Raw genomic sequence first — 8374 nt, 5'->3', positions numbered from 1 at the left:
GCAGGCTCTCCTTCTTCATGCTTTTGAATCCTTCCTCTTGATATCATCCTTGATTCTTCTTAAGTGAGCTTTCCAACAATTTCATCGAATGATGGAGGACATTGTTGTTGCTTATAGTAGTAATAAAGGTTTCCCAAATAGGAGGGAGACCTCTTAGAATTACAATCACCAATTCTTTGTCAGGCACAGATTCCCCAACTCTTTGCAATTAATCTCTAAGACGAGATATCCTCATTATGTAGGATTGCACGGACTCTCCTTTGTTCATCTTCGTGTCTTTGAGTTGATCTTTCAAGGAGATGATTTCATTCAAATTGTTGACTTCATACATGCCAGCTACCTTATCATACATGTCCTTAGACCTTCTCAAGTTTCCAACATATGCAAGTAAATTATCTTGTAAACCATCAACTATTATTTGATTTGCTTTTAACTCACCTTTCTTGTGCTTGTTCTTGATAGTGCTAGAAGAATTCTCTGGAGGCTCAGGTATTTTTCCTTGAATGTAATCCAAAACATCATTGTTATCAGTTATGATCTCCAACTTGACTTTCCATGCAGCAAAATTAGATGAGTCACCCAGCTTCTCATTTTCTTTGAAGAAGGAAGACATCTTGACTTGATTAGATTAGCTCCTTCAACTTTCCCAAATATGATTGCTTCAATGCTTGTCTCTTTTTCGCGCTTATCCTTCACCTTGCCTCTGATACCATGTTAAATTTTCAGATTGTTCTATGATGTATCAATTACTTTATCCCAAAATCAATACTTCAATTAGCAATCTTTCCAATTACAATTAGTCTTTTTATTCATCAACAATAATTGAAGATAAAGCAATAAATGCAATGACAAAGGAGACAATCAACACATCAACAAGAGACACCGGATTTGGTCAAATACCAGGGAAAAACCCCACAAAGGGGAAAACCCTTTGAAATTATTCTTCTATTAGATTGTCATAAGATGTTCAACAAATAGTACAATGAGCCCAATACAATATCATCAGCAAAACAACCCAATAACATTCATAAATAAGTTTCCAGCATCAAAATATATCAAAGACAACTTTTCCCATCTGCGGTCGACTGCAGTCAACTTTGGTCAATGGTCAATTTCAGTAAAACTTCCCAGTCGCATGCATGAGGAGTTGTGCGAGCGAATGGAAGCTTTCAGTCGCACCCTTGATGCCTGCAAGCCAGTGACTGTGGTCGAATTTTCCCTATGACATGCCTGTGACTATAATCAAAAACCCTAAAACAGATGCGAGCCTCAGACCCTGTAATTTCAGACTTTTGCGAACTTTTGTTGTCGTCCCTGCCTCAAACTTGTGCGAGCCAATCAATGAAGAAGAGAAGAAGAAGATGCTTGGTGATATCCAAATGAGCTTGAGGTCACTTGTATTTATAGGCTTCCAAGGGTGTCCAATTTGCTTTAGGGCCAACCTTGTCCAAATGTGCATATGTGGGATTTTCTTCATAAGTACACTTTCCCTTGTCCAAATTTGATGATCTTTAGGTCGATTTCGCCTTTCTACATCCTTATGCTCCTCAACTTCTCTTGGAGAAATATCTTTCGCTGCTAGGAAGAACTCTTAAATAGCTCGAAGAGAGCATCCCACATCTCCTTGGTTGTACCTTTCACTGCCACATGTAAGACTAGATGATCTAAGACTCCATCCAAAATCATTCGCTTCACCTTCACCATTTCCTTCCTGTACTCCTTCAGCTGATCGGCATCCTCGGGTACTGCTACCACATTCTCCACATAGGCTTTTAGGCCATATTCATCCAGAAGGAAGGACATCCTAGCCTTTCAAATGACATAGTTGGAGGTTCCCTCCAACCTATCCTAATCTCTAAGCCTAGTTGTGGCGATCTCTAAATCTGGTCAGAAATCTCCCTCTTTCCCTCTACTCGATTGTTGGATCTGCTACACGAACTACCTTTTGGAGTGAGAAACATTGCTCATAGCTACTACCAATCTGCAACTGGAAAAATTTAAATCTCTAAGACTTGAGATCACTTGAGAGAACTTTTCCCTCTGTGTGTGCTATTTCTCTTCCACTTGGCGTTGATTCTGCTATTGCAAACTGCTGCAAAACCCTTTGCACCCAAACAAGGAATCTGCTCAATGAAAATCTAAGTTGTTGCTACTCCGTTTGCCTATTGGAATCACTGAATCCAACAAGCCGAATTTTTCTACCAATCTGCACTGAAAAATCGATTTTCCCAGCAATTAGAACTATCTAGCTTAGGCTCTATGCAGCCTCTAGAAATTCATCCTGCTACTCCCTCTGAACAGCGAATTTCTGCCTCCGCTTCTGAGCTTCCCTATCTGATCAATCACGCTCTGATACCATGTGAAAATTTCACCACTGAAATCCTATTGCAGCAACTGGAAATTATTCTTTTAATTGTTAATTAATTTAACAATTTATTTGCTACGACAAATACTGAATAAATCACACTGCAACCTTCACAAATAAAACTACGGAAAATAATAGCGTTGAAAACTAAGAACATACTAACACACACACATCAAAAATTAACACAGTTATTTTTGGACAAATGTCCCCAGAAAACCCCAATGCAGGAAAATCAGTGCAACAGTTGGCTGTTTTTATTACTATGCAGCAGTGAGAAATTTTGAGTACAATCTGGATGCCGAAAATTGGCAATCCTACAGAGACATTACTGGCAAAAATATTGTGAGAAATTTTCCTCACCGCCACTAGCAATCTGAGCTCTGACTGCAACTCCAAGTGAGTTGTCCAAACAGACTTTGTGCAGGCTTGCGTCACCCTTGCACAGTGCCTTCCACACCCTACCTAAATCAGCTGCTCCTGTAGCTATCATGTTTGCCACTGGCTAAGAAATTGTCTGTCCAAGCTCCTAGAACACTTTTCCGACCTTTGGAACTGAAATCCAGCTTCTCTCCAGCAAAATCGAATTGCCTCTAGATGCTTCGCGCAGCCCCTGCATCAACCTCATTGTGGCTCTTTCTGCCTCTCTGCAATGCACTTCACTGGATCTGGAAGACTTCCTTCGGCTCACTGTCCCTACCACTCGTTGTCTCTGCTTCCTTCTGAAGCTCGAACTCTTCTGGCAACTGCTAGCTCTCTGGAAATATGGAACTCTCCAAGGAAATCGAACTCCACAAGTATGTTCTCTATCTACCAATCAACTTCTTCTTATAATCGTTTGTTAGACCTCCAACGGCCGAGATTAAAACTCAATCAAGGGCCCCAATTAATTCCCTGTCGATCCATGAGAGTTTCTAGATGATCCACACCTTATCTCAATTAATTCCTATTAATTAACCCCTTTTCCTAATTTTAGACTTCAGAAATAATTAAAAATAGGCTAATAATCTAATTGAGACACTTCTAGGTGGAATTTCCGAAAACAATTTCTGGGTTATGGAGAACTCCTGTGTTTTAGCCTCTCCACAGGGTTTCGAGACTAGAACACCTTCGATGGTACAGAAACTAACAAGGCCTCTAGGCGCTCATTCGCATCTTGCTTTAACAATTAAGGTGCCTCCTCCATGAGAGGCATGTAGGCCTCCACCCTCTGTGGACTTGGTATGTCAATCACATCCAATCAAATGGCCTCCATGTCAGATGCTTGTCAATTTACTTCACCCATGGCCTAAGATTGTAGACATATACCATGGCATTAAGGTGATGGACGTCTAACCTATGTGAGAACCATATTATAATTAAAGGATGACAAGCATAAATTAAAATTAATGAAATAATTAAAAAATTAATTTGAAAATGTATACCTATCATTCTTCTTGGAGTTTATTTTTTCAAGGACACTTCAGTTGTGCTCACATCTAAAGAGCTGCAAGTTTGACAGGGTACCCAAATGGAAACTTTCTAGAACTCTAGAACACTTGCCCCCTAATTTCTCCACCAAACATCTACAATGAATAAATGTAAAAGGAAAGATAATGAATGACATTTCCATCAAGTAACAAATTCACAAGAAGGAAAGGCACCAAAATTTTAAAGTTTGAAACAAATTGCAATTAAGCTTACTTGGCACACAAGCATGTCATAACTAGGTATCCCAATGGCCAACCTATATATTTCTATTTGTTTGCAAATCTCTAAGTGTCCAAGAATAGTCAAACCATCTTACAGATTGGAGGTATCCATCCACAACCTTAACATCAAATCTAAAATGATAAGATGAAAACAATGCACGGTTAAGTTATAGCTTGCTACATGAATGGGATAATGGAGGGTATTGTTTCATCGCTCATCAATCAAACTCTATATCTAGGTTCATTTGGTGAACCTGTCTTACCCCATTTTCCACATAATACCGATAAATAGTTTCCTTGGCCCTATCCACGGTCTTATAAAAGTAGCCCATTGTGAGCACCATCAACCAAGCGAAAAACATTTACCAATGGTTTGCTAATGGAATACACCTCCTACGCTCCCATCTAAGAACTCGAATCATATTACACAAGTCAAGATATGGCTTGCCCATCTAGTTTAGTGTTGTATACACAAGCATTCCAATCATCTAAAAGAGACATCCTCTACAACTCCAACATAGAATTGTGACAAGACGAAAAGGAAATGAAGCTCGTGGAGAAAATATGCGATTGTGAGATGCACCGACTACTTGTTCATGGAACTATCTCATGAGCATAAATAACATATGTATTATTATTATATATTTGATGACACTCCTATTTGATTCAATGATTTCATTGGTCCAAGAAATTTTGTTCAATCCACTAAAATCAAATCAATGCAATATGCAGCATAAGAAGTCCAAAACAAGGTATGATACCTCTCCACAAGCTACCTACAAGCAGTAACATAATTAGTGTGAAATTTCCTTAATTGCAGTTACTGGAAATTATTCTTCTATCTTATGTAGATTATTTGTCTTTAGAAATTAATTAGCACAAATAACGAATAAAATTACTACTGCAATCTTCACAAATAATAACAAGAGCTAAGATAATAATGCACACAAAAAAATTTAGACAACGATATTTTTGGACAATTCTCCCTAGAAAAACCCTAGTGTGGGGAAAACCAGTGCAGCAGATGAGGGTTTTATTAATTTGAGAATTACATAGACTGCTTGCCTCTTACTAGCAAAGCTCTGGCAATATCTCTTCTCCACCTCTACTAGCAAACTCAACCCTTCCCTGTGCAGCTCGCACCTCCTCCAGCAACACACACTGGCAAAACTGTAAATGTGTGCAACCTCTCCTAGAACTCGCATTGCCTCTAGAAATAAGTTTTGACAATATTTTCTGCCTCCAGCAACTCGCACTTCCTTCGCCAACTGGAATCGAACTGCTTCCCAGCAACATGCACTTGCTAATGGGGCATCTTTGCATAATTAATTCAGCTTCCTTCCTTCTCTTGAAATAACTAGAATCTTCGTGAAGAATTTTTTTCAGAAATTCTCTCAATTTTCTTGTTGAAGCCACGTTGTTGGTGTCCTCCATGTTATCACTGCACCTTTGCTCTCACTGCAATTCACTGTCTCCAAAAGCCCCATCGATTTTTCTCTTATAATATCTCGTTAACGAATCAACAACCACGATCTAATCTCAATCAATGCCTAAGATCATCTTGACCATATCACATGACTTTTCTAGAAGTCAATAGAGCAAATTCGATTTTGTCTCAATCAATCTGATTTAATTAACGACTTTTCCTAAATTAGATGTAGGAAAATAATTAATAAATGACTAATTAATTTAATTAAGACATTTTCCTTAGAAACACTTTTTGGGTATTGGAGATAATTAATCCTCCTGTGTTCCTTATCAATACAAGAACATGGCGGTGCAGTACTCAAAAATGCCTCATACCTTCCAAAAATCCATCATTTCTTTAGAGAAGGCTCAAAGAACAGATATTTTAAGTCACTGGCTAGGGTACAAAGCTTATAAAATTTTCAGAATATTCTTACCTTCACAGTCAACTAGAAATCGTTTCAACCTTCAAAGGTATAGTACTTCAAATTTCAAGGAACAAGGTCATATGAAGAAAAAGTCAAATAGGGACAAAGTCAAATAACTTGTGCATGATACTTACTTCAAACAGAACCAAAAATTCCTTAGGTGCGGGGTTGGAATGGACGAATTGTAAATCTAAGCCCAATAATGTCAGTTATGATGTCTGTTAGGGTCCTATATTTCATAGGAGTTGTTTTTACCTGATGATTTTATCTTTGAAAAATGTAAATAAAATGTTTCATATTTGAAATTTATTTCCAAAAGAATTAAAAAAAAAAAAAACATATTTATAGAAAAAGAAAAAAGAAAATAAATTGTAGGGGACAGAAAAAATAGAATAAAGAAAGAAATGAAAAGAAAAAAAGAAAAAAAAATGTGTGAAAATGTCCCCCTAGGTGAGCAAAGCTAAATGCCACCAAGAAAAATCAGTGTTGCATCAATTTACATTTAGAAATTCTGAATAAAGTGTGCAGCCTGTTTAAATACCACTTGGTAAATAGGAAAATTAGAAATAATTTGGGCTAATCACACTGTTTAATCGTGATTAGGCTAGGAATACAATAGGTTAGATTAGTGAATAAATTAATCACTTGGTTTAATCGTGATTAATCAATAGGAAAAAATTAGTAAAAAATGTGCTCTACTAGTTCAAATACAATATTGAATTGTTTCTAAATAGTTTTTAGGAAAAATTAGTTTTTCATTAACTTTACCTTAAGTAAGGGTTAATCGCGCTTTAATGCGCTTGTAATAATGTTTGGAATATGTATTTTAGCCTAAGTTCGCACTTAAGAATAAAATGGAGGGTTGAGATCGTCCCCCACCCAGATCAACGATGAGGGAACGTTTTCGGGCCCCCCCGAGCTCAACCCCGCTTTTTCCATGGGCGGTTCGAAAGCTCCTGCTACATGGCACCCTCTCGACATTTCGCACCCCCCCTCACTTTCCTCTCATCGCGTCCCCCCTCCGAAAAGTCTTTTGTTGTTGACTTCTACCGCTTCCACTTCCACTCACCACCCGCCACATGGACCTCTTGTCCCCACCTTCCATCAGCACCTACATGCCACGACATATCTCTGACCCCACCATACTTACCACCTCAGCCTACCTTCCCTCCACGTGCTCTCTGCCACCTCACCCTCGCAGACCCCACTCCCGTGACTACTCCCGACCATTAAACTTATCCCAATGACTCATTTCCTCCCAATCTTATGCTGCCATCTGGCGCCCCTCTCGCCATGTCAGCAAGTCATTACTGTATTAACTCCCTTCCGCTCCCTGTGCAACGGACCCGCTCCCCGTTAACGGTAAAGGATTAACGATTAATTGGGAAATCGCTCTATATAAACGCTCTAAAACCATAAAACTTCTTTCTTTCACTGTGTCGTATGATCAGCAGCAGGTTACAGATTCTTAAGCCACAACAGTGACCGTTAAATTGCCTAGCCATTACTGTTTCAAACTGTCATTAGGGACCTAGTTCGGCATTCCTTTGTCATTTTCCTACTCCAGGTAATCCGTGACCTTTTCTCATCTCAGCAAATTCATCATGCCGCCTAAAATGAAATTCCCCAAAGAAAAGGGAAAGAAACCAGAAGAGAACCCCATGCTGCCCCCACCTGTAGACTTAGATCATGTACCCTTATTGGACCTGCAATATAAAATTGTTGAAACCAACTATGAATTCGACTTGTTCAAACTTCACAGTTGGTTAAAACATAAATTCCTTGACCAAAGTGATGAAATTAATCTGTGGGAGTCTACCCTACCTCAGTTCATGTTCCCACAGGCCCATTTTTTCCCTGAGTTAGTTTCCTAGTGTCAATTGAGTTATGTCCCCTCTTAGAGAGCTATCGTAAGTCGCAATGGTGAAGTTTTGATAACTATCACAACTGAAGCCATTGCCCAAATGCTCCTAGTAACAATCCCAGAGTCAGCTAAGCCACTGTTAGTAGACTCTCTCACAAAGCTCTATAAGAATTTAACTTTTCCCCAGAGAGCCATGATCTTGAAGTTTTTCTGCCTGAATATGCCCAATTACCAAAAACCAACCTTCCATATTCATCTTCCATGTTCCCTGAGGGAACCAAGCAGATTATTTCCATCATCTCTTACATTCTTAGTTATCATTCTGACCAGTGGGTTGATGAGGCCATTGTTGGCTTCTTGTCAATTTTCACCACTAGTGAGCAACCAATGATTTTTAATTACAGTCAGTTTATTGCAGAGGTTATGCATGATCAGTTTATCAAATTTTCTACAAAGGGAGCTTTCAAATACTCCTTTTTTTTAGTGTACATGTTTATTTATCAACAAGCAGACTGATTCCCTTCAACCTATGCAGAAGATGGATGAGCAGGGTAATGCTCAA

Source organism: Pinus tabuliformis, chromosome 3_2 (assembly GCF_031772625.1).
Source record: "Pinus tabuliformis cultivar Carrire ecotype Pingquan chromosome 3_2, CPIR1, whole genome shotgun sequence".
Taxonomy (NCBI): domain Eukaryota; kingdom Viridiplantae; phylum Streptophyta; class Pinopsida; order Pinales; family Pinaceae; genus Pinus; species Pinus tabuliformis.
This window is presented reverse-complemented; position numbering follows the sequence as displayed.